Raw genomic sequence first — 27,706 nt, 5'->3', positions numbered from 1 at the left:
GGTCTATAGGCTGTTCACAGATTATTTGCAATCAAAGTAGAAATAAGACATCAGGATTTTAAAAAATTAATAAACTTTATTTTTCAGCTTAGTTTTAGGTTTAGCAAGATTGAGCATAAAATGCAGAGAGTTCTGATACATCCCTCCCTGTCCCTCAACATGCTCACCCTCCCTCACTATGGACATCCTGCACCACAGTGGTCCATTTGTCACAATGAATGAACGGACACTGACACATCATTATCACTGAGAGTCCGTAGGTAACATTAAGGCTCAGTCTTGGTGTTGCACGTTCTATGGGTTTAGATACATGTATTATGACATGTATCTACAGTTACAGTATCCTAAACAGTTGTTTCACTGCACCCCAAATCCCCTCTGCTCCACCTATTCATCCCTTCCTCTCCACTAAATCCCAATAACTACTAATATTTTTATTGCCTCCATAGATTTGCCTTTTGCAGAATGTCTTATAGTTAGAATTACGTAAAATGTAGCCTTTTCAGATTGGCTTCTTCGACTTAGTATATGCATTTACGTTTCCTTCATGTCTTTTCATGGCTTGTTAGCTCATTTTTTTTTTTTAGTGCTGAATATTTCATTGTCTGCATGTGCCACAGTTTATCCATTCACTTACTGAAGAAATCTTGGTTGCTTCCAAGCTTTGGCAATTATAAAGCAGCTGTAAACATCCATATGCAGGTTTTTGTTTAGACGTATGTTTTTAATTCATTTCCATAAATACCAGAGAGCAGAACTGCTGGATCAAATGGCAAGAATTTCATTTTGGAAAAAACTGCCAAACTGTCTTCCAAAGTGGCTGTACCATTTTGCATGCTCACCAGCAACGAATGAGAGTTCCTATCACTCCACATCCTTGCCAGCATTTGGAGTTGTCCCTGTTCTGGATTTTGGCCTTTCCAACAGGTGTGTAGTGATATTTTCTTGTTGTTTTAATTTGCAATTCTCTAATGACATGATGTTGACTATCTTTTCTTATGCTTACTTGCCACCTTTACCTTCTTTGGTGAAATATCTGTTCAGGTTTTCTTCCCATTTAAAAAATCAAGTTGTTTGTTTTCTTATTGTTGAGTGTTAAGATATCTTTGTATGTTTGGATAACAGTCCTTTATCAGACATTAGACTTTTTATATAACGTTTCCTTTATTATTCATTTTTCTTCTGGGTTATGTATCCCATTGATTAATTATGATTAAGCTACCACAAATCTCAACTTTGTCTACTGTGATGTAAAGGGGAGGTAGAGCTGAGTTTGCCAAATTTAAAAATGTTTTGCACAAAAGGGTAAGGATGTGGTTAAAAGGAGGGTGAAACAGGGAAAATGAAACAAGTTAGCTTTAAAAAAATCCCTTGTTAAAATACAATTGCCTCTCTAATAAGGCACATGGCAGCCTTTCTTGTGTGTATAACATTCGAAAACCATAGTTTTCTGTCCTTATTTAGACTGGGATATTTTCAATTCTTTCTGAGGTATTCTCAAGGGAGTTTTTGTGAAGCAGGTTTTCGATCAACTTGTAAGATGAGTTTTGCCCAAGTTTAACTGGGTCATGCTTTCTCTTCTATCTCAGCAGAAGCATAATTTATCAAAAGCTGAAACAGACCCACTGTGGAATGTGCTTTTTAAGAAGGTAAGTTTGGGATGTTAACAAATTAGTTTTGTAATTTTAAATAGTTTCAAATTTAAACACCAAAATGTTTGAGTACTTGGACTTTCATTTGGATAACTAGCCCATTGTGATTTATCTTTCTTCTTAACACCTGAGCATGTGGGGTCTGGAATATAAATTTGACAGTTACAATTTAATGATTTATTTTTGCAACACATTGTCTTGTGCCATCATTTAACTTTCCAAGTTTTCCTGCTTAATCTGCACAACTGAAAGAAAAACTCTTGTGCATTAGGGCTCTCCAGAGAAGCAGAGCCAATAGGATATAGATATATGAATGTATAGATAGATAGAGATTTATTTTAAGAAATTGGCTCACAGAATTGTGGGGGCTGGCAAGTCCAAAATCTGTAAGGCAGGCTGGGTAGCTGGAAATTCAGTTAAGAGTTTGTGTTGCAATCTTAAGTCTGAAATCTGCAGGGAAAGCCAACAGACTGGAAATTCAGGCAGAATTTTTATGCTGCGGCCTTGAGGCAGAATTCTTTACTCCTTTGGAAACCTCCATCTTTGTTCATCAGGCCTTCAACTGATTGGATAAAGCTCAACCACATTATGAAGGATAATCTCCTTTATGAAAGGTCAACTAATTGCAAAGGTTAATGACATCTGAAACAAACATTTACGGCAACATCTAGACTAGTGTTTGACAAAACAGCTGGGCACAGTAGCCTACCCAAGTTGGCACATAAAATTAACCATCTCTTCTTGAAAACAGGAATTATAGCCTCTACTTCTTTGTGTTCACCAGTGTTTATGGTCTACTGAGTAAGGACATCCTGAGTACAGTAGCACCTCTGTATTCATGGAGGATATGTTCCAAGACCCCCTGTAGATGCCTGAAACGGTGAATAGTACCAAACCCTACATATACTATGTTTTCTCCCCATACATACATATGATAAAATTTAATTTAGTTAAACTTTAGTAGTTAAAATAGTTAAATTATGCATAGTAAGAGATTAATGGCAATATCTAACAATAAAATAGAACAATTATAAAAATAGGATGAAATAAAATTTATGTGGATGCGATCTCTCTGTCTCAAAATATCCTAAGATTTTCAGATTGCAGGTAACTAAAACCACAAAAATCAAAATCTGATAAGGGGGTACTACTGTAAATTCACACTGGTTAAATAAATATTGAACTTAAATATTTTACACTAGTTTATCTTCTGAAAATTACATGTATAGCCTCTTACATGAATACGCCAGTGGTATCCTGTATAATTTAAAAATATTAAATGTACAGATAGGAAATACTAGTAGTGACTCTTAAAAAATTAACCTCAAATAGAGAAATGGAAAGAAATAGCATTTTAGGAAATGGGAACAGCATGAGCAATTGAAGGTGTTAAAAAAAAAAATGAGGTTGGTTGGTTTGCAGGACAATGAGGGGATCTACCTCCCTTGAGGGAGGTGTGTGTGGGAGTGCTCGAAGTAAAACTGACTATGTAGAGGATAGCAATATTGTGGAAGCCACTGGAAATCAAGTGGAGAGATTTTCACCTAAATGAAGGGTGGCCACTGAAGTATGTTGAGCAGGAGAAGGAAATAATGACAATTTTTTTTTATTACACTTTAAGTTCTAGGGTACATGTGTACAACGTGCAGGTTTGTTACATATGTATACTTGTGCCATGTTGGTGTGCTGCACCCATTAACTCATCATTTACATTAGGTATATCTCCTAATGCTATCCCTTTCCTCCTCTCCCTACCCCATGACAGGCCCTGGTGTGTGATGTTCCCCTTCCTGTGTCCAAGTGTTCTCATTGTTCAATTCCCACCTATGAGTGAGAACATGCGGTGTTTGGTTTTCTGTTCTTGCAATAGTTTGCTGAGAATGATGGTTTCCAGCTTCATCCGTGTCCCTACAAAGGACATGAACTCATCCTTTTTTTATGGCTGCATATTTTTCCATGGTGTATATGTGCCACATTTTCTAAATCCAGTCTATCATTGATGGACATTTGGGTTGGTTCCAAGTCTTTGGTATTGTGAATAGTGCCGCAATAAACATATGTGTGCATGTGTCTTTATAGCAGCATGATTTATAATCTTTTGGGTATATACCCAGTAATGGGATGGCTGGATCAAATGCTATTTCTGGTTCTAGATTCTTGAGGAATCACCACACTGTCTTCCACAATGATTGAACTAGTTTACAGTTCCACCAACAGTGTAAAAGTGTTCCTATTTCTCCACATCCTCTCCAGCACCTGTTGTTTCCTGACTTTTTAATGATCGCCATTCTAACTGGTGTCAGATGGTATCTTATTGTGGTTTGATTTGCATTTCTCTGATGGCCAGTGATGATGAGCATTTTTTCATGTGTCTGTTGGCTGCATAAATGTCTTCTTTTGAGAAGTGTCTGTTCATATCCGTTGCCCACTTTTTGATGGAGTTGTTTGTTTTTTCCTTGTAAATTTGTTTGAGTTCTTTGTAGATTCTGGATATTAGCCCTTTGTCAGATGAGTAGATTGCACAAATTTTCTCCCATTCTGTAGGTTGCCTGTTCACTCTGATGGTAGTTTCTTTTGCTGTGCAGAAGCTCTTTAGTTTAATTAGATCCCATTTGTCAATTTTGGCTTTTGTTGCCATTGCTTTTGGTGTTTTAAACATGAAGTCCTTGCCTATGTCTATGTCCTGAATTGTATTGCCTAGGTTTTCTTCTAGGGTTTTTATGGTTTTAGGTCTAACATTTAAGTCTCTAATCCATCTTGAATTAATTTTTGCATAAGGTCTAAGGAAGGGATCCAGTTTCAGCCTTCTACATATGGCTAGCCAGTTTTCCCAGCACCATTTATTAAACAGGGAATCCTTTCCCCATTTCTTGTTTTTGTCAGGTTTGTCAAAGGTCAGATGGTTGTAGATGTGTGGTGTTTTTTCTGAGGGCTCTGTTCTGTTCCATTGGTCTATATCTCTGTTTTGGTATGGTACTGATTTTTTTCTTTAATCTGCACGTGTTAACAGTATTTGGAGCAGAAGTAATGAGGCAAACTGTGCCAGTTCACATCCTCCAAGAAGCAGAGGCTAAGACAGAGTTAGACATGTGAAAGGTTTGTGGAGGAGAATGTGAAATGTGAAAGATGAAAGGGAGTGGAGCAGGAAGAATCTTGGGAACGGCACTGTCCAACAGGGTAGGTAGCCAATAACCACATGGGACTGTAGCATTGAACATTTGCAATGTGACCGGGTTGAGTTGAAATGTATGAAGAACACTCTGGATTTATAAGACTTAGTACCAAAAAACAAAAACAATCCCCCACCCCCACATACATGAGAATGTAAAATATCTCCTAAATGACTTTTAAAATATTGGCTGTAGGTTGAAATAGTATTTGAAAATAAATAAAATATACCATTGGCAAGTATAAATGTATATACTTAAAACTTATTTTGCTTATTTCTTTTTACTTTTTCAATGTGGCTACTTTGAAAATTTAAAATTATGTGTATGGCTCACTTTTTATTTCTGAGTTAGTTCTGCTACAGACCAAATTGTTGGTCTGATACTCACGAAAAGAGAGAAGGAAGAAGGATTAGGGAGGAATAGTTGACAACACAACTCTAAGAAAGTTTTGGTCAGGTGATGGGGAGTCCCTGATATGGTTTGGCTGTGTCCCCATCCAAAATTTCATCTTGAATTGTAATCTAAATTATAATACTCATGTGTTGGGGGCAGGGGTATTGTTAGAGGTGATTAGATTACGGGGGCAGCTCCCCCATGATGTTCTCATGATAGTAAGTAAGTTCTCACTAGATCTGAGGGTTTTATGAGGGCCTTTTCCTCCCTTCACTTGGCACTTCTCTCTTCTGCCACCATGTGAAGAAGGATGTGTTTGCTTTTCTTTCTGCCATGATTGTAAGTTTCCTGAGGCCTCCCAAGCCATGCTGAACTGCGAGTCAATTACATCTCTTTTCTTTATGAATTATCCAATCTTGGGAAGTTCTTTACAACAGTATGAGAACAGATTAATACAGTCCCAGAGCAAAGGCTGGCCTTTGGAAGAATCCTTCATTGCCCCAGAATAGGTTGACACTAGTATCCCAACCATGCTTAATCACTGACTGGGACCATCTTGGGGAAAGCATGACCAAGATGCTACAGCAGCAATGGATGCAAAGGGGCAACAGCTTGTGGCTGTCAGCCAACTATGTAACCCACAGTGGATTCTTTGGAAGGAGATCTGAGTGTACCGAATTTTTAGGGCTATCTCCAACACCAGCACAGACAGTTCCCGACTTATGATGGTTTGACATGTGATTTTTCCACCTTACAATGGTGCAAAAGTAATATTCATTCTGTACACTCTTTGATTTATGATGGGGTTACATCTGGATGATTTTTTTTGTAAGCTGAAAATATCCTAAACTGAAAGCACAGTTTGGACATAAGATACTTTCAAGTTAACATGGGTTCACTGAGATGTAACCCCATTTAAGTCAAAGAGCAGCTGTACTTCTTACAGTAATTTAGGTAAACATCAGCTGGTTTACTTGCCAATGCTGTTTGGCCTGATGCCATGGCTCTTCAGTCATGTTTCCCAACTTCTGTGTCTTATCTTTTTCTTTTTTTTTTGAGACGGAGTCTCGCTCTGTCCCCCGGGCTGGAGTGCAGTGGCCGGATCTCAGCTCACTGCAAGCTCCACCTCCCGGGTTTATGCCATTCTCCTGCCTCAGCCTCCGGAATAGCTGGGACTACAGGCGCCCGCCACCTCGCCCAGCTAGTTTTTTGTATTTTTTAGTAGAGACGGGGTTTCACCGTGTTAGCCAGGATCGTCTCGATCTCCTGACCTCGTGTTCCGCCCCTCTCGGCCTCCCAAAGTGCTGGGATTACAGGCGTGAGCCACCGCGCCGGGCCCTGTGTCTTATCTTATGTGACCCGCCCCATTTGTGTGGAGAGCACCAACACTGAGTGCTACATGAGACTCACCCTCAGAAGCTCTGAAACTTCACTCTATACATGATAACTTTCTAAGGCTCTGTAACAGGAAGGCAGTCAAACTGCCTCTGGGCTAGGTTAATGTGATTGTTTCTTAAGGCCTCTCCTGTGACACCACAACTTGCTGTTCTGGAGCCATTACTCAGTCAAAATGGAGATTTCTGACCCTTGAAGCCTTATTTGATCCGTGTTCTCTAAAAAACGCTAGTTAACTGAGAACACTATAGAATTTCAACTATTTTCATCCTAAATTCTCAATTTTAGAGATTATTCCCATAAAATGTATTCAATCTTTAAAAATGATAAGCCAATCTTGTGCAACCATGCACTGCATAAACATTTCAGTCAATGACAGACAGCATCTATGACTGTGGTCCCATAGATTATAATAGGGCTGAAAAATTCCTATCAGCTGGTGTTGTCATAGTCTTCATAACGCTGTGGTGCAATGGACTACTCATGTGTTTGTAATGGTGCTAGTATAAACAAACCTACTGTGCTGCCAGTCATTTAAACGTATAGCACATGCAATTATATATGGTGAACAATACTTGATAATAAATGGCTATATGACTGGTTTACACATTTACTATACTATTTTTTATCATTATTTTAGATTGTGCTCTTTCTACTTATATGTTAAAAAGCTAAGTGTAAAACAGCCTCAAGCAGGTCCTTCGGCGATATTACAGAAGAAGACATTGTTAGCACAGGAGATGACAGCTCCATGCATGTTACTACCCCTGAAGACCTTCCAGTGGGACAAGATGTAGAGGTGGAAGACAGTGATATTGATGACCTGACCCTGTGTAGTCCTAGGCCTAGGTGAATGTGTGTGTTTGTGTGTTAGTTCTTAAGAAAAATATTTAAAATGTATAAAAATAAAAATAAAAAAATTTAAAAATAGAAAAAGCTTATAGAATAAGAATATAAAGGCCAGGTGCAGTGGCTCACACCTGTAATCCCAACACTTTGGGAGGCTGAGCTCAGGAGTTTGAGGCTGTAGTGAGAACCTGTCTCTAAAACAAACACACAAACAAAAAACAAAACCAAACAAACAAAAAAGAATGAAGATTTAAAGAAAAAATATTTTCATACAGTTGTACAATGTGTTTGTGTTTTAAGCTGTTACTACAAGAGTCAAAAAGTTAAAAGAAATTATAAGTTTCTAAAGTAAAAATGTTGTCGTATGCTAAGGTTAATTTAGTATTGAAGAAATAAATTTTTAAAAATAAAGTTAATGTAACCTAAGTGTACAGTATGTATAAAGTCAATAGAAGTATACAATAATGTCTTAGGCCTTCACATTCACCACCACTCACTCACTGACTCACCCAGAGCAACTTTCAGTCCTGCAAGCTTCATTTGAGGTAAGTGTCCTAGAGAGATACACCATTTCTAAATTTTTTATAATGTATATTCACTATACCTTTTCTAGTTGACATACATTCAGATACATACATACTTACCATTGTGTTCCAGTTGCCTACAGTCTTCAGCACGGTAACATGTTATGCTGGTGTGTAACTTAGGAGCAGTAGGCTATATCATATAGCCTAAGTGTGTAGTCAGCTGTAAAGTCAGCTGTACCAGCCAGGGTTTTTTAAGTGCACTCTGTGATGCCAGCACAGTGATGAAATCGCCTAACAACACATTTCTCAGAATGTATCCCCATTGTTTCGGTTTTGGTTTTTAGTTTTGAGACAGGGTCTTACTCTGTTGCCCAGGCTGGAGTGCAGTGGTGCCATTTCGGCTCACTGCCGCCTTGACCTCCTAGGCTCAAGTGATCCTCCCACCTAAGCCGCCTAAGTAGCTGGGACTACAGATGCACACCACCACACCCAGCTAAGTTTTGCGTTTTTTGTAGAGATGGGGTTTCGCCCTGTTGCCCAGGCTGCTCTCTAACTCCTGAGCTCAAGAGATTCACCTGCCTTGGCCTCCCAAAGTGCTGGAATTACAGGTGTGAGTCACCATGCCCGGCACCGTATCCCCATTGTTAAGTGATGCATGACTGCATTGGTAGTTGAGGTCTAATGAGAAATAGTCTGTCCTCAAGGAGATTATAATCAGGCTCACCTGCAAATGCAGGGGATGCGGCTTTCTCTGAGAATGACCCTTTTGTGAAAGAGCTGAGCGATTTCAAAGGGGAGGGGAGAGATTTAGATGCCATGGTTTGTGATGAAGTGATCAGTGCCGGTAAGAAGATGATATGAAAGTTTTTTTTTTAAAAGCTACCTTAAAATGTAACAATAACCATTTTTAGTTTGCTTCTGAATTGTTGTTTGTTCTGTGTGTGTTGACAGTAAATCTCCAAAGAAGGAAAAATGTGCCACAGGTGAGAGGCCCCAGTAAGTGAATCCCCCTCCATAAAGCCAGGGATGATTCTGTAAGACCACAAGAGCTTTCCTAGTCCTTAAAACACTTTAAATAATAATGGATATGGTGGATTTTTTGCCTGTGTACATTTTCCACACATTTTCAACTTATCAATATGTGTTTTACTCCCTAAATAAGACAATACAATTTAGTGAATAGCTATGAGTGTATTCTTTGAAAATCTATCAGGCTCCATCACTTACAGCTGGCAGTGTGGACTTGGGTAAGCTATGTAATCCTTCTAAGCCTCAATTTCTTCAACTGTACATTGGAATGTTTATATAAATTTATAAACTATAGTACCCAAACCATAATGTTGTTGTGAGAATTACGTGAGATAATGCTTGTAAATTTTCAGGATTGTGCCTAGCATATGCTAAGCGCTTAAATCTTAGCTTGAGAATTAAGGCTTTCCACACACTGGCCTTCCAATCAAACTTTCCTTCTTGTTATTCTTGTAATGAAACTTCCAGATAGACAGACAGGCAAGTCCTGCCAGGCTGGCTTGCTCATCCTCATCTCAGTGTTTGGACTGGCCTCCTCTTTTCCTCCTTATACAAATGACTCATCCTTCACAGCTGAGCCAAGTCCACCGGCTCCCTGAAGCTTGCCCTCCCTAACCTCTGTTTCACAGGGACCCTGCTCTCCTGGGGCTGGTGAGAGATCAAGTAGGGATTCCTGATCTGGAAAATGCTGCAAGTCTGAAGAAGAGAAGTTTCAGGTAGAACCAGGCTTGTCTCTTTGGGGAATATTTCTTGGGAGAGAGTGTGTGACTTTACACTTCAAAAATTCTGAAAAGTCAAAACGCTCTTTTTCTTGGCATTTGAACTTACCTCAAATCAGAGGAAACTTCACGTTGGTCACATGTGTTATACCCAGGATTACTGATCATTTACATTTTGTGATACTATGTGTCACCTAATGCGCTTAACATTTGTCATCCTTTGGCTTTTCAATATCCAACTGTCTCTTCCTAATAATATTTCCAGTGCTGTTAGAGGGATCTCCCATTCTGTAGCCTTGGTGACAGTTAGTGCACAGGAGCATGGGACATAGATTTAGACAGACATGTTTTCACAGGAACTTCAGTCTCGACAGAAGGACCTGGAACTGGTTAGGGCCCCTCTTTCACAGCAATAGTGGTGGAGGCTTGTGTGTGGACCAGACATCCTGCTGGCCATTCTGTGCTTTGACTGTGAGGGCCCAGCCTTCAGGACCTCTCCTGCTCCCCTTCATGGCTCCCAAACCTGATCCTCCTGCTTCCTGTCCATTCTGCAACACTAGATATTTGAAAAATTCCTCTTTTTTTTTTCTTAAAATTTACAGATTTAGCTTCTTTTACTTATTCAAAAGGACTTTGATAGTCCACTGTGGAAAGTAGTTTGCAGATTTCTCAAAGAACTTAAAACAACTACCATTCAACCTAGCAATCCCATTACTGGGTATATATCCAAAAGAAAACAAATCATTCTACCAAAAAGACACATGCAATCACACGTACACTGCAGTACTATTCACAATAAAAAAGACATGGAACCAACCTAGGTGCCTATCAACAGTGGACTAGAATAAGAAAATGTGGTATATATGCATCATGGAATACTACACAGCCATAAAAAAGAATGAAGTCATGTGTTTTGCAGCAACGTGGATGAAGCTGAAGGCTGTTACTCTAAGTGAATTAACACAGGAACAAAAAACCAAATATTGCATGTTCTTACTTATAAGTGGGAGTTATATTTTGGGTACTCATGACATGAAGATGGCAACAATAGAAACTGGACACTACTAGAGTCAGGAGGGAGGGAGTGAGGGAAGGGTTGAAAAACCAACTATTGGTACTGTGTTCAGTACTTGGGTGATGGGATGATTTGTATGCCAAAGCTCAGCATCACACAATATACCCAGGTAACACACCCGCATCTGCACATCTAACCCCTGAATCTAAAATAAAAGGTGAGAAAAAGAACTTTGGCTCATAAGAATTATAATAGCAATAATTACTATTATTTTTATAGCAATATACTTAGTTATTGAGCCCATTCAATGTGACAAACACTATTCCAAGTGTTTGACATGTATTAACTCCCTCATCCCCATAACCATCAAGGTAGACACTATTGTCATTATCCTGACTTCCAGATGAAAGAAACTGAAATGCAGAGAGATTTCTCAAGTTCATGTAGCTAATAAATAGCAGAGTTAGATTTGAAACAACAAAGCCTCTTAATGACATATTCAGCAATTTGTATCAGGAAATGATATTTTAGGTAACAGACTTACAAGGAAATGTGGGGAATTAGAGACTGGTTCTCAATATGAGATATAAACTGAACATCCTATTATTTTCTATGTTGGTAATCTACTTGTTCATGGCTTACAGTAATAAGATAGTGCAGTAAATGATCACCTATATGCCAGGTCCAACCCGCAGACCCTGTCCAAACGACGGATAAACAAATGCACTCAGACACAGGTATCCAGTGAAAGAGCAGGCTAGGGAATGGGGCTGCTCACAGACATCCAGAAGGATGCAGTAGAGAGTCACAGTGGCCACTGCGGGCATTTATTCAGTACAGATTTAATGACAAAGGCTTTGAGTCAACACACTTGTGGGTAATTGGGTAATTAACAAAGCTGCATGCATGCCCCCCACCCCGACCCCCAGCGCCGGAGAGAGCAGTCCTGCATGCTGATGATTAAAGGCCAGGGCCAGGTTTCTGGAGACAGGAGTAAACAAGCTATTCACATAAACTCTCCTGCATTATTTTTACCTAAGTCTCGCCCTTTGCCCCAGAGTAAGAACTGCCACCTTTGGCTTATTCTTCCCAGAAGCTTTTCAGAACCTCCTGGCCTTCCAAGAAGATTTGCATCTTTCTATAGTTTTAAAAATTTTTCCCACCACCCTGACCGAACTCCTTACACCTATGGACATCACATCTGTAATCAAGGATTCATTAAGAAGATTCTGGTGGGCCATGTTATGACCACCATAAAAACAGTATGAATAATATGAAAAATCAGTAGGCGCTTGCTTCTGATAACACTGAATGGCTTAAAGCAGAGAATGATAAGCTCAACTGTCTAAATTCTCAATTTCAGCCATGGACTAAAATACAGGGATGTTCTGTTACTGTGATTAAAGAATTCATTATCTTGCAGCTGTCAGGCTACAATAATCAAAACCCAAACTCAGATTTTGATCCTGAAGGGTGCCGAATTCTACATCAATTACCTTTTCCACTATGTATGTCACTTACATGGAATTGTAGGCATTGGTCAGAAAAGAGTAGGTCCCTGGCCATGAAAGGACTCAGATACTTGAGTAACTCAAATCCCCACCCCTTATGGAGTTTCTGTTTCCCAAAGTAATAATCTCCCCTCTTTGGTCTGATAAGACATTTCTTTTCTTTCTTGAAGACTCTTGTTCTCGCCTGAGATAGTATCTTGAAAGATGAAAACTATTCTCCAAGTTCCCTACCTATCTTACACTTCACTCTGCTTAGAGGAATAACTAAAGTTAAATCCCAACATGATCTGGGGACATATTATGAAGTCACTCTTTGGGTAAGAAGGTTTACAACAATAAGAATAACAAAGCTTGGCTAATTCTTTGCAGAAAAAAAATCTTTGGAGTACGTGCAGGAATGACTTTGTTCTTAACCGTTAGGGAGGAGTATAATCATATATCTGCCACATTTTTTTTGACATGAATGGCTTAGCAGATATTTTGCATTCAGATCAAGCCTGAGCAGCTATATGTGGTTCCAACAATTTGTTTGGCTGGTTAAGCCCAACCTGGTCTCAACTCTGGACCACAACGTTTTGGGCCCAGTGATGATAAGAAGAAATGTATTCAAAACTTCAAGCCATGAGAAATACCAAGTGATGTTTTGTGAGCATCTTGTCTGACTATATCCTTAGTATAACCCCCCAAGCGGCCTCAGATCCACTCCCTTCACCGAGATCTTCAGACATACATTGGTAAAGGAAATGCCATTTCTGGGATGGGCCATTTTTGGAAGACTGGGGATTCTGGTAGGAAACCACACAGCTGAAATAGGCTATCTGATTTCAGTGTTAACAAGAGGATCCAGGGGTGGCAGAGGCCAAGTAGCTCCACAAAAGACAAAATCTCTTCACAGAGATAAAATGGGCATTATTTCCATAATTATCAGTAGGGTCAACATGCTAATATAAATGTTCTGACTCAAATATATTTTCAATAGAGATTATTGATATTAGGGTCTCTGGGACCAAACTAGACAGATTACACAGGTCTGAAGACTAAAGGATAATTACTCCTAAAAATCTGGAAATCTGCTTGCAGTTTTTGTTTTTTAACTTCTCATCCTTGCATGCTTGGTTAAGTTGCTTGAGAACAAGACCTTGGCCTCAGTCAGTACCACCAGGGACTCAGCTACCTCAGTTTGTAAGTTTTAGATAGTTCTACAAAACAGAGAGCTCCTGCAAACTGCTGACTGAAGCAGAAGGACCTTGGAATGCACTGAGGAGGAGGAGGGTCTGTGTCCCTGTGCATCACAGCTAGGGAACTGCATGTGACTCAGTTTGGCAGGTAGTCTCTCTGGAACTTCTACCTTGAAAGATGACTCAAGAATCCGGAGATGGAATAGATTCGTTCATCTCAGTAGTAGTGATGGTCATCTGTGTCTTGGGCTGATGCTGCTCTGTAACCTGGTCTGAAATTCCTGTAGTCTAGCAGGAATCCTTGGTTACTTCTTGTTTTCCAAATAAGACTATTTTCTCCAGCCTTGCTTCAATTCCATGAGCTCTCAGTTTTTCCATTACACTGCCTTTTGCTTAAGATAGCCAGATTTAGGTTCTGTTGCTCCAACCAAAAATGCAGTTAATTAAATGCAAAAGATAATTTTAGGTTTTTTTTAAATTTAAACAATTATTGTAGTTGAAAGTATCTATTTGCCAAAGTTGAAAATTTTAATGTATTTTCTAAGAGGTCTTCAAATACTGTGGAGAATCGAGTTATCTGAGTTCAACTGAATATTGTTTTATGTTTCTGGGATTTCATGTTTCTAATTTCACCTTTTCTCTTTCTCAGTACATTATCATACTCATCAGAGAATCAAAATACAGAATATCACATTTCTGTGTTATTACATTGCTGACAAAATTCTTTCCCAGAGGCATTAAAAAAAAAAGCCAAGTATTTACTTTCAGTTCCAGAACTGGAGTGTATGACCAGATTGATCACTTGTGATTTATAACCTCAAGCCTAATACTCATTAGTTCACCGGTTCAGTTGCTCCTTTCATGAAATGGAGAATTTCGCAGCATGCATTCTTCCAAACACATCCCTCATAATTCTTTTTTGAATTTTTAAAGCATCCATAGATATGCATAGAAATTTAATAAACGTTTCTCTACTCAAATGCATTGTACTAATCACATCAAAAGGATCGAATCTGAAGTTTTATGTTTGTATTTCCTTTCAGATAGCTTTTTACCTGTGAAATGTTTACACTTTTCCTCCCTGTTTTAAGGATAAGGATAATCCATATGTCTCTGTCCCAGCAGTTGTGTTGATGTCCAAGTTCCAGCTACTCCTATCCTGCCCTGTTCAGCTACTGTTGGCCAGGTGGTGCCAGGTCATGCCCTGGAAGAAGGAAACATTCCTCTATAGCATCCACTTTTTTCTAGGTTATATTTTGGTGATTTTTGTGTGCTTTGATTTTCCCTGAGCATCAAGCCCTTTGAAAACCAGATGCCACTGGTGTCTATATGCAAATCAACCCGCAACCCTGGCGGCGTTCAGTATATAACTTTAGACTCTTATGGAGTTCCTTAGCAGGGTCTTCCTAGGAATTAACTCTGCTTTCTATTGCAGTATCATCCATGTTTAATCTCTGTCATGCTGTGATCTTCCAGGAAAGCAGTGTGTTTTCACATGGGACTCTGGATTGAGGTCCCTCTTGCCACTAGCCCGTCTGCCACATTCATCTTCCCCAAGAATGTGGCTTGATTCTGCCAGACCCCTGGCAGGTGGAAAATGACTTCCCATGACCTACAGAATAGCATTCTGAATCCTTGGGATGACCTACACATCCCCTCACAGGATGCCTCAATTTGCCTACCCAAGATATTTCTGACAACTCCTCTGGCAGTCAATGGTGATAGAGATGAACTGAATAATTGGATTATGCCTTCTTCCACTCCATGCTTTTCTGCACACTGTTAGCTCCATGCTCTTCCCTAAGAAAATTCTACTCAACCTTCAAGGTCCATCTCAAATTCTCTGAAGGTTTCCTTAATCTCTGCAACTAGAGATGGTCTCATGCTCCTTTAAACCTGATATTTTTGGCCAGGCACCGTTGCTCATGCCTGTAATCCCAGCACTTTGGGAGGCTGAGGTGGGTGGATCACCTGAGGTCAGGAGTTCAAGACCAGCCTGGCCAACATGGTGAAACCCCGTCTCTACTAAAAATACAAAAAAATGGGCTGGGCATGGTGGTGCATACTTGCACTCTCAGCACTTGGGAGGCTGAGGCAGGAGAATCGCTTGAACCTGGGAGGCAGAGGTTGCAGTGAGCCGAGATTTTTCTACTACACTCCAGCCAGGGCAACAGAGTGAGACTCTGTCTCAAAAACAAACAAATAAACAACAAAAAAAGATGATTTTTTTGGTTGAATTTTGTTTTTGCATTATGTCTTGAATTAGAGTTATTTGTGTATTTAATTTCTCATTTTTAAAAATTCTTAACAAAATTTTGTGGATATATAGTAGTTGTATATATTTATGAAGTAAATAAGATGTTTTGATACAGGCATGCAATGTGAAATAAGTACATCATGGAGAATGGGGTATCCATCCTGTTAAGCATTTATCCTTTGAGTTAAAACAATCCACATACAATTAAGTTATTATTGACGACTGTCACCCTATTGTGCTATCAAACAGTAGGTCTCATTCATTCATTCTTTCTTTTTTTTTTTTTTTTGAGACAGAGTCTCACTCTGTTGCCCAGGCTGGAGTGCAGTGGTGCGATCTCGGCTCACTGCAAGCTCCTCCTCCCGGGTTCATGCCATTCTCCTGCCTCAGCCTCCCGAGTAGCTGGGACTACAGGTGCCCACCACCACGCCCGGCTAATTTTTTGTATTTTTAGTAGAGATGGAGTTTCACTGTGTTAGCCATGATGGCATGCTTTCTATTTTTTTGTACCCATTAATCATCTGATAAGGTTTGGCTGTGTCCTCACCCAAATCTCATCTTGAATTCCCAGGTTTTATGGGAGGGACCCGGTGGGAGGTGATTGAATCATGGGGGCAAGTCTTTCCCGAGCTGTTCTCATGATAGTGAATGGGTCTCACGCGATCTGATGGTTTTAAAAACGGGAGTTTCTCTGCATGAGCTCTGTCTCTGCCTGCCACCATCCATGTAAGATGTGACCTGCTCCTCCTTGCCTTCTGCCATGATTGTGGGGTCTCCCTGGCCATGTGGAAGTGTAAGTCCATTAAACCTCTTTCTTTTGTAAATTGCCCAGCCTCGGGTATGTCTTTATTAGCAGCATGAGAATGGACTTAGAACATCTTTGAGTCTCATTTTTCTGTTGAAAATATTTATATCTTATAATTTTATGGTGTTTTCCAGTGAGTTGTATTGCTTCTTTTTTTTTTTTTTTTTTTTTTTGAGACAAGGTCTCCTTCTGGCACCTAGGCTGAAGTGCAGTACACAATCTCAGCTCACTGCAACCTCCGCCTCCTGGGTTCAAGTGATTCTTGTGCCTCAGCTTCATGAGTAGCTGAGACTATAGTTACACACCACCATGCCTGGCTAAGTTTTGAATGTTTTGTTAGAGATGGGGTTTCATCATGTTGGTCAGACTGGTCTTAAACTCCTCAGCCTCCCAAAGTGCTGGGATTACTGGCGTGAGCCACTGAGCCCAGCCAAGTTGTATTGCTTCTTAAGTAACTTGCATGTGATGTTTCTTAAATAGTTTTAATGGAAAGATCATTAAATTGAACCAGTAGCTAATCTACCATAAATAATTTTTCCAGGAATAGATGTTCCATTGTCATCTGGATTCTACTCTTTCTGAAGAAAAGAAAACCATAATTATTATGATTGATCCCTTTATGGGATGAATCTTTTTAAACCCTGGCTGCTCTTAAGAGTTTTCACTTCATTTTTTTTTAAGTTTTCTTATAATGTTACCAGTTGTGGTTTTATTTGTTTTTATCCTATTTGGAATTCACTAAGCTTCCCAAATCTCTTTTTGCTTAAATACAGAAAAATTTTGGCCCTTGTTTCTTCAAATGTAATTTCTTGCTTGATTTTTTTTCTCTCCTTTCTTTCTGGGGCTCCAGTTACATATATGCTAAGTCCTTGATATTATTCCACAAGTAAATCAGGTTCTGTTTAGTTTTTAAAATCTTTACCTTTTCTGTGCTTCAATTTAGATGACTTCTATTCACTTATCTTTAAATTCACTAATTCTTTTTTTGTGATGGCCAATTTTTAAAATTTTTGCATAATATATGCACATGTTTTGGGGGTACATGTTACAATTTAATACATTCCTGTAATTTGTACAGATCAAATCAGTGTAATTGGGATACCCATCACCTTAAATATCTGTCTTTTCTTTATGCTAGAAACATTCAAATTATTCTCTTCTAGCTATTTTGAAATATGTAATGGATTATTATAAACTGGAGCTACTTTACTTATCTGTCAAACACTAGGTCTTATTTATTCTATCAAACTGGATATCTGTATCCATTAATCAACTTCTCTTCATCTTCCCCTTATCGTTCCCAGGTTCTGGTAAGCACCAGTCTACTCTTTAGCTTCATGAGACCCACTGTTATAGCTCCCAAATATGAATGAGAACATGCAATATTTGTCTTTCTGTGTGTAGCTTATTTCACTTAATGACCTCTAGGTCCATCCATGTTGCTGTAAATGACAGGACTTCATTCTTTTTTATGACTAAATAATATTCCATTGTGTATATATAACCAAATTTGTATTTATTCATTCATTGATGGACACAAGTAAATTTCAATATTTTGTATGTTGTGAACAGTGTGCTTCAATAAATAAGGGAGTGCTGTTTCTTTATAATTTACCGGTTGATTTTCTCTTTCCTCCCAATCCCCGTTAGGCCACAGTCTCCTTTTGAGCACTAGATGGCGCTTTAAGCACAGATTTGTCTAGGTTCTAGTAAATAAAGCGCCTTCAGTCCCAAATGGTAAAGGTCCCAAAGGGAATATCCAGATAGAGTGGGAAGGCTGGCTAGGGTGTCATGCCCAGGGAACCTGCAGGACAAACCTGTAGCATGGTGCTGCTGAACAGCCACTCTGATTTGGCATCTCCTTTGGCTGAATTACAGAGCAGTTTCCAGGCCTAGGATGGTAGTCCTGCCTCCCCTGTTTGTCTTTGGCTGTCCTAGGGTTATTTCTCCCTTCAGGCACTCCTGCTGATTCCTGGGGCTGAGGCAAGGACAGATCTTCCGCCAGAAAACCCAAGATGATGTGAAAGCCGGTTGTCCATCTTCACCTCACTTTTTCCAATGTAGAAACCATGAGTCAGGGAAAAATTTTCTGTGCACTTGGTGCCAGGCAGATTGGGGAAAGGCTGTCACAGACATGGAAGTCTGATTCTCTTACTGTCTACTCAGAGATTCTGAGTTTCTTCACTTCTCTGTGGCCTTAGGAACCGTCTCATTCTCATATTTTGGTTTTGAATATTGCTGGTGATAATCTTGGGGCTGTATATTTGTTTTTGATTTTCTGTTGGGAGAGTGATGCTGGCTAGCTTCCATGCTTCCATTTTGGAACCAGAAATTTCTCAAGAGATCTATTGTACATCATGGTAATTTCAGTTAATAACAATATATTGTATATTTGAAAATTGCTAAGAGAGTAGTTTTTAAGTGTCTGTACCTTATAAAAAGGTAAGTATATGAAGTATTGCATATATTAAATAACTTGATTTAGCCATTCCTCAGTGTATACATGTATTAAAACTTCATGTTGTACACCATAAACATATACAGTGTTTTATTGTCAATTAAAATGATTAAATAAAGAAACCCCCAAATAAATTACTATGCTAGGCACTATGAAGCAGTTCAAAATAGAATATGTTCTCAAGAAGCTTTCAATTCCATATAGATGATAGGAAAACCAACTTAAAAGATAAATTCAGAAAACAGAACAGCTGTGTTACTGCTTGTTTGTTTTGTCAGACTTGGATCGCTCATCCAACAAATGAGAGTACTAATGCCTATTCCATAGGATCATTGTGAGAAATATGTTTATATTTATAAATATAAACATAATATAAAATAAGAATAATGTTTATAAAATGCCTAGGGTAGTGTTTGGCGCTTAACTGGCATTCATTAGATGACAGGGTGGCTTGTGGCTGATGTGGCCCCTGCTCTTCTTCCTGTTGGTGGTGTTGATGCTTACTGATGAGAGCAGTCAGGAAACCTCCATTTTACACATGATTGAACTTGAAGGATATTATATTTGAATTCTAAATAAATGGGAGTAAGCATTGATGTGTTCTAAAGACCTTCCAGAAAAGAAGGTGTGGGGAGAGAAAATGCAGGAAACACCCATTTTGACTTCCTTATAGGTCTGCCCTAAGGAGAAACCATATAACCAGGGCCTGGGGAAGTTGAGTAAGGGATTCAAGACCAAGAGAGGGTTGAACCTCCCTTCACAGCTACACATCTCTTCTTGTTATTTCAGGAATTGAAAGGCCTGAAAGACAAACAAGACAGATATTTTTCTAATCTCTCAGAAGCTGACTCTCCCGCAGTCCCCTAGAGCTAAGCCCCAAGCACAATCCAGTGGAGAGTGGGTAGGGAAACAGATTGGGTCTCTGTTTTTCCCAATCTCTCTTCCTTCATATATTGTTCTCCATTTCTCTGTTTCACCCAGAAAACCTCCACTTCTGACTGTAACCCCCAGATTCTGAACTCAAAACTGACTTTATCTTGATACTTGTCCTCACTATCAAGTGCCCCAGAAAGGGGAACACTTTGGGGTGGATTTTTCAATGATGTAAGGGAGGAACATATTTTTCCTCTACTCTCTGAGGTTCATTGACTGGAGCCCTGCAAATTAGATTGACAAAAGACAAATTAATAGGATAAAAGGCATACAAGTTTTATTGGATTGTGTGTGTGTGTGTGTGTGTGTGTGTGTGTGTGTGTGACACAGGGGCCTTCCTAGAAAAGACATGAAAATCTCAAGAAACAGATAGGTCTGAGAGCTTATGTACCCATTTAACAAAGAGTCATAAATTGTGGAGGCATGTCAGGGCAAAGGAAAGGGGTTTTTAGACTTCTAGGGGCTGAAAACTGAGGAATGGTAACTACATGGAAGAAACTCACAGAAGATAAAGGCTATCTAAGCGAGGTTTATTTGTGCAGATCCATCTCAGTGCCATATTTCCATCTTCTTCATGGCCATAAAACTTCCCTGGGAGAGGAGCTCTATGGCAGTCATTATTCAGGAGTTTCTGCTTTTAGTCAGATCAGGGAGGCTCTGAGAAAGCATCTTTCTACATCTGTTGAATCTCACACGTTTTCAGCTCAAAATAATCTTTATGCCAAAGCACATATTTTGGAGTAGCATATTCTGATCCCCTTCAATTACAGTGACATATATAAACAAGACTGAGCATTAAAACTTCTTATTCTTAATTGCCCGTCCAGGCTTACCCCATTATTACCATATACCCCCTATGAAAAGGACAGTAAAATTATCACAAAGATAATATTTTTTGCTGTTGAATGTTATTTTAAGGTGTCTACAGGGCATATCTTTAGAAGGAGCTTCTAAATGGCAGCTTTAGTAATAAAACCTGAACTAGAGAATGCACATAAAATCTTTTGGACAGACTCTGTTAAGGTTCTGAGTCCTTTGGTTATTTTGTGTATTTAACCACATAGGCATATGGCATAAGTTCTGAAATTTTAGAGAATAGAGATGCAGAACATTATTTTATTTTATCAAAGTATTTATGTCATTTCTTTTTTCCCTCATAATCTTTTATAGAACTGTAGCTCCAAATTTATTTCTTTAAGTACATTCCTGATATAGAAAGATAAATCATCAAGTAGGGATCACACATAACCTTTGGAAATTATTTTTCATGCTTAACTTTTAGAAAAAATAGAAGCCAAACTTTTCTTATTTGGATGACACAAATAACCTTATCTAAATTCTCAGTTATTTCTGGTTTAGTTTTAGATCTGTATTTAGTTTAGTTATAGTGTTGCATTTTCAAGATAAAACAAAATGACTTTTGCTTTTTAAAATGCTCATTAGAATTTCCACATCAAGGTTACTGCGTGTCAGTTGTAGTATATGTGTCTTTCTGTATTCCAATATCATCATCATTTTTCTAGTTACCTTACCACTTTGGGTTAAACTCATACTGCAAGTTGCTATGACAACAGAGATTATTGTGAATGCTTAACCCAGTATGCTCTCTGTAAATCATACTTTCAAGGGTAATTTTTCTAAGAAAGCATTGTTTAAATTGCTTCAAAGTTACAGCAATTAAGTCTTTGATTATAAACATCAGAGTGGAAAGAAAAGCAAATTTTGGAGCTCCAAAGCAGGTTTATAATACTAACAGCAGACAGATACAGTTTTAATAGGTGGGACGCCTCATATTTTGCATATGTTGCTATTGATTTCAGGCAGGGTAATGCAGGCATCTCACTTAAGCCATTTATAGACTGGTAAAATTGTTCACACTGTCCTTTCTTCTATTTAAACTTATCTTCATTATTATGATTTTTCAGTATGTTGTCATGAAAATGGCCTCTTCTGTCCAACTGACATGGAAATAACTGATTTTCTACTGGTAATTTAATTTCATCCATTAAAACTGTGTCTGTCTTAGATTGCCACCTTTGGTTCCAAGTTGTTTTAGATATGTACATGGCTGGGTGGTCTCTTGTGAGATTTTTGTCAAATAGGGCTGCGATCATCTCATATCTCAACTGGGGCTGAAGAATCCACCTCCAGACTCACTCATGTAGTTGCTGACAGACCTCAGTTCCTCAGAAGCTGTTGGCCAGAGGCCTGCCTCTCTTCCTCCCCAGTGGGCTTCTCCACAGGCCAGCTTGAAACATGGCAGCTGGCTTCCGCCAGAGCAAATAATCCAAGGAAGAGAGAGTATGACAGAGAAAGAGAGAGAGAGAGAGAGAGAGAGAAAGAGATAGAGAAAGAGAGAGAGCCAGCCAAGACCATCCAAGACAGAAGCCTCCGTCTTTTTATAACCTCACTTCAGCAACATTTCATCACTTCTGCCATTTTCTATTCATTACATGCTGGTCATTAAGGCCACCTTATACTTGTGGGGAGGAAATTAAGTTCCACCTCTAGGAAGTAAGAGTATTAAAGAATTATAGACCTATTTTTAAAAACCACAACAGCAGAACTATGTGAAATGTTAATTATTATTTCTCCACTGATGCTTTTAACAAATCTACTGTGGCTATATAATCCTTTAAGACATTAATTTGTTTTTGTGGTTCTTTTATATTTTTCTATTTCTCTTTTCATTTTCTCTTTTAGGAAGTAGCTAATCAGCCTGTTGCCTCTAGGGATTTATGTGGCTGAAGGGAAAACAGTACTGGCTTACAAGTATTCCTGGCTTTTGCTTTACAAAAGCCTAATCACTTAGAAAAACAATGAGTATTTTCATAGACGCTAAGAAGGGTGGGTTATTTGTGGAAACAACCAGCATATTTGGTAGGTGAATATAGGAAGGGAAAAAAAAGAAAGGAAGCTTCTAGAGGGCATGAGAGACCTGGGAATCTGCACCAAGCTTTCTAACCCATCACCTAGTCGGGTCTCTCATGAGATGCCAGAGAGGTATGGTTATGCAGCTTATCTGGAAGAGGGACCTAGGTTACCTCCCAGAAGATCCCCACAGCTGTGGGTGGCAGAGAGAGCTCAGAGAGCCTCCAGATCCAAGAGGGCCAAGCAGACAAGGGCAGTAACATGTGGGAACCACCACCATCCTTTTAGTCATGTGTAAAAATACAGAAAGATCAACATAACCTAGGGATGCCCCAGTGAAATGGGGGCCTAGGGCCAGAAATTGAGTTATAGAAAACTAAAAAATATTTCCTTCAGCCTTGAGTTGTGACCAAATCCCTGACAACCACACTTCTGTAGTACCAGGCCTTGGCCTGGCCTATGCCAGGGCCTTCCTGTGTAATCTCCACTGATCTTTGCTGCAGCCCCTTACAGATGACACCACAAGGCTTAACCAGGTTCTGCAACTCTGAGGGCCGGTAAGAGGCAGGACTAGGACCTCAACTCCAAGGACTGGACCTTTACATAAAACTGGATGGAGATTAAGAGCTTTAAAAGTACTTATTAAATATGTATCACTCATCCATGAGAACTCCTGAAGACCAAAGAGGATTTCAAATACAAGTGACTGTGCACAAAGAGAAAAGGAGGCCGGATGATGGTTCTTGGCTGAAAAGTTTCACTCTTGGTTAGGGCAGTGAGCACATGTGTAACTATTTCCATGTACCTGTCTCCCCATCAGACTGAAGAGCCTCCAGGGCAGAGACGGGGTTATAGTTAGCTCTTTTCACTCAACACCCATCACAGTTGGAGTTGAGTGCTCCGAATGGCTTTGTTGTCATTATTTTCCAGCCTGATCACTTTGTAATTCCTCAAATGTCTTACTATGCTTTCGAAGGGGAGAGGAGGAAGAGGCTAAATAGTAATGTGTATTTATGTACACATGTGTAATTTTTCTGAGTGATTGCCCATTAATATGAATATGAACAATAAAAATATTTTTTTCTAGCATTCTATCCATTGGAAATAGCTATGATCTCCTTTAACTCTGATATTTGACTCACTAGAACATATCTTCATTTATCATATAAGTTGGAGCTTGCTGTACATTAAAATAGAGATTGAGAGGCTGGGTGCAGTAGCTCATGCCTGTAATCCAGGCACTTTGGGAAGCAGAGGCAGATAGATCGCTTTGAGCTCAGAAGTTTGAAACCAGTCTAGGCAACACGGCGAAACCCAGTCTCTACAAAAACACAAAAACTAGCCAGGCATTGGTGGCCCATGCCTGTGGTCCCAGCCTGGGTGACGGAGGTTTAAAAAAAAAAAAAAAAAAAAAAAGGAGAGAGAGATTGAGAAGAGAAGATATGTTACATAGAATAGAGAGAAACATGGAGCTAGAGATCTGGTTAATAAAATGTTAAATAAAATGACTTTTATTATATCAGGTTACTCTACATGTTTCAGTAAAATAACGATTCATCACAACCCAACTTTATTTAGAGCCTGTTACTGCTGTTCTCTTATTTTACCTTAAAGAGAAAAATCTCATTCTTTCTCTCTCTCACATACACATACATATGCACACACATAAAAGGACTACAAATATTTTTTTCTTAAATATTTTTCTGATTACAAAAGTAAATATTCTGAGGGCCAAAAATGTAAAAAATCCAGAAAAGCCAAAAGAAGAGGAAAGAAATCATTTAATCACCCAGAGATAGATATTTCTAACCTTTTCCTGATACTAGTTGAAATTATATAGTATATGTAATTTTGTATTCTGATTGACATCTTAACATACATTTTCTTCTTCATTAAGAACTCCAGATATATTACTAAATCAAGAAAGTTAATGAGGCTTAAAACAAAAATAATTCCTTCGTTTATGCTTTTAGCTAGAACATAAAAAGAATTTGAATACCTTGATTCCGAGTGTGCAGGAACATTTTTATATGTTGTCAGTTGCATGAGCTTCTGCTTGACTCAACAAATGTTTACTGAACACCTAATCTATGAGAGGTATACAAAAGAGTTTCATAGGTTCTGCCCCTGACACTCAGGACTGAAAATTTAGTTGAAAAGGCAAAATGTTAATATGCCCAAGAGTTATATAATAATGCAAACAATAGATAACAGGACTCCAGAGATGACAGCCGTGGAGGGCAAATATACAATTATAGGCATAATCACAAGCCAGCCTGTCAGGGTATACATCCACTCACCTAGGACCTTTCTGCAAATCTACTCTTCCTCAGTTCCTTGAAGAAGCATGCAGACAGTAGGAGAACAGGAATAGGCACAGCCCTTGAGTATGACAGCAGGGATGGGACAGTGGGAGATTATTATTTATTTTCTTTTTGTCTACATTCCTTCCATTAATTGGCACAACAGGTTGAAGGCACTTGGAAATCTAGATTGTAAACCAACAGTAAAACCATGCATTCGTGATTGAAAATACACAAAAGGATAAGCTACTGTTACAGATTCCACTTAAGTACATTGACTACTCCCAAGGTTAATGCAGATCAGTTTTCCTTAACTTCTAATGTAAACATGTGGTCTTATCTGAACTCAGAATGGCTTTAGGTCTTTTCTAAAAGTATGGAAAATATATTTTTAATGTGTTTCAAATAGCTGAAAGGAATATTTTTTAAAAATTATTTGAGAAGCTAAAAATCAATGTAGAAACTTTAAAAGATGATTTTTTTCAGGAAAAGAATTGAAAACTGGCTTGAACAAACACTATAGCTGATTAATTATTATAGTTAGAGTCACAGTCATTACAATTAAACTGTAACCACATCACACTCAATATGAGCATCAACAGAAGCAGCAAGAAATTGACACTTAATATGTTATCTTTTTGTCTTCAGCTTTCCGAGCTTCCCTGCGGCGTTGGAGTCAAATACTGGGTCTACGACACATTAAGAATTATCAGCAGTGTTTATAATCCCTGTGAAACATGGGTAAGATTTTCCTTGCTTAACATCCTTTACAAACTGTAATTCCCATGAAGTTAAAGTATTTTACACTGTGACCTTGAGCATCAAATCATGGCCTTAGCAAATGAAAAATTATGCTATTGCATAATGTCTAGAAATGCAACGTGAACATATTAGCAATGAATCTTGTTTCACATCATTGAGTAGTTGTTGCAGATTGTCTTTACACTGTATTATCACCCAAAAGATGCAGCACAGAAAAAATAGGACCATTCCGAGACTCAGTAGCCAAAGTAACAACTATAAATTGAATTTCATTTATGGTATTTATCTATGTTTAATGCTGTAAATATTCAATTTTTTGTATTAGAAGGACTACTAGAAAAGACACCTGAATGGATAGGAAAAGAGTTTCAGTGCTTTTATTGATCCATTAATTCTAAAGTGAGCAATACTGCCTTGATGTCTAGATGGTAACCTCTTCTGAAGGAGACTGCCACACCTGTGGCCCCCACCCTCCATTCTGCATCCATTCAGAAACTGCACCTCCTCAATGCACTAGGGTAAAAGTAGGAGGAGATGAGTTGACATGATGGAGGGAGGATTTCCCACAATTTTGTAGATTCTGAGAGAAACAAAAAGCTTGGTATAAGCACAGTCAGCCTTTGTGTCCATGGGTTCTGCATCTATGAATTCAACCAACTGCAAATTGATTTTTTTTTAAAAGGATAGTTGTGTCTGTAGTGAAATGTGCAGACCTTTTTCCTTATCATTTTTCCCTAGACAATACAGAACTACTATTTACATAGTATTTACTTTGCATTAGGTATTACATGTAATCCAGAGAGACTGAAAGTAAATGGGAGGATGTACATAGGTTACACACAAACACTATGGCCATTTTATATCAGGAACTTGAGCATCTGAGAATTTGCTATCTGTGAGGGATTCTGTAACCAATCCCTCATGGATATTGAGGAATGACTATATTTTTTTCTACTATTACAACTATATACTTTTTTCTTATATCTCATTTATTCAGATTATCAGGTTTAAAGGAAGTAGAGCCAGGGGAAAATATCCCATCTCAGCACTGCAGAGTCACCCTGGAACAAGATGAGTATGCCAAGGTCCAGACATTAGGGTGGAAGGTGTATATGTTGACTTTGTCCACACGTGGATTGCTTGTTTCAAGGATTAATTTTAAAACTTGCCTAGGGCTTTTATCCTTGAGATTCAGAGCACAAGTAAACTTAAAAATATATATAGTGCATGAGCCAAACATTTTCAGAATTGTTTGGTATCCTCAATAGATTGCAAAAATACACTGCCTATATGGAAGAGGAGCCAAGAGACATAGAAAACCAACTGGGATAAAGGGAAAATTAGAATTAAATGAAAAAAGAAGGTTCATCTAAAATTGGCTGGGGTAGTAAAGAATGTCAAGAAAATAAAATTAAAATAGAAGTAAAATTTACCTTTTTGTCAGTAAAAAGCAGAGCTCAGAAGAAAAGTGAATCAGTGATATGGAGAACAAACTTAAGAAGATCTCCCGGATTGCAAAAGAAAGGGCAAAAGAGGTTTTTGAACATTAGAGGATAATAGTCATTTGGAACATAGAGACAAGATGTTTTGTAAGGATTATATTTGTATTTCTGAGAAAGAAACAAGAAAATAAGTGTATCAAGAGCAGTAAGTGGGTAGGTGTGGTGGTTCACACTTTTAATCCCAGCACTTAGGGAGGCCAAGGCAGGCAGATCGCTTAAGCCCGGGAGTTCGAGACCAGCCTGGGCAACATAGGGCAGATATCCTGTATCTACAAAACAAAAACAAAAACAAAAAGGAAGCAAACAAACAAAAATATATATATAAATAAATGAGCCTGGTGTGGTGATGCATGTCTGTAGTCCCAGCTACTCAGGGG

General features: G+C 38.7%; 1 long non-coding RNA gene across 1 annotated transcript; it reads left to right on the top strand.

Moving 5' to 3' along the window:
• The first annotated feature begins 807 nt into the window (after positions 1-807).
• Positions 808-27,000, top strand: LOC112423805 (uncharacterized). Its single transcript, XR_003014350.2, has 4 exons — positions 808-927; positions 1,593-1,649; positions 25,714-25,806; positions 26,825-27,000. It is a non-coding gene; the product is annotated as an uncharacterized lncRNA (long non-coding RNA).
• Positions 27,001-27,706: the final 706 nt, after the last annotated feature.

The sequence above is a fragment of the Macaca nemestrina genome, chromosome 5 (assembly GCF_043159975.1).
Source record: "Macaca nemestrina isolate mMacNem1 chromosome 5, mMacNem.hap1, whole genome shotgun sequence".
Taxonomy (NCBI): domain Eukaryota; kingdom Metazoa; phylum Chordata; class Mammalia; order Primates; family Cercopithecidae; genus Macaca; species Macaca nemestrina.
The sequence above is the reverse complement of the archived record's forward strand: the minus strand, read 5'-3'. Positions and strand labels throughout refer to the sequence as shown.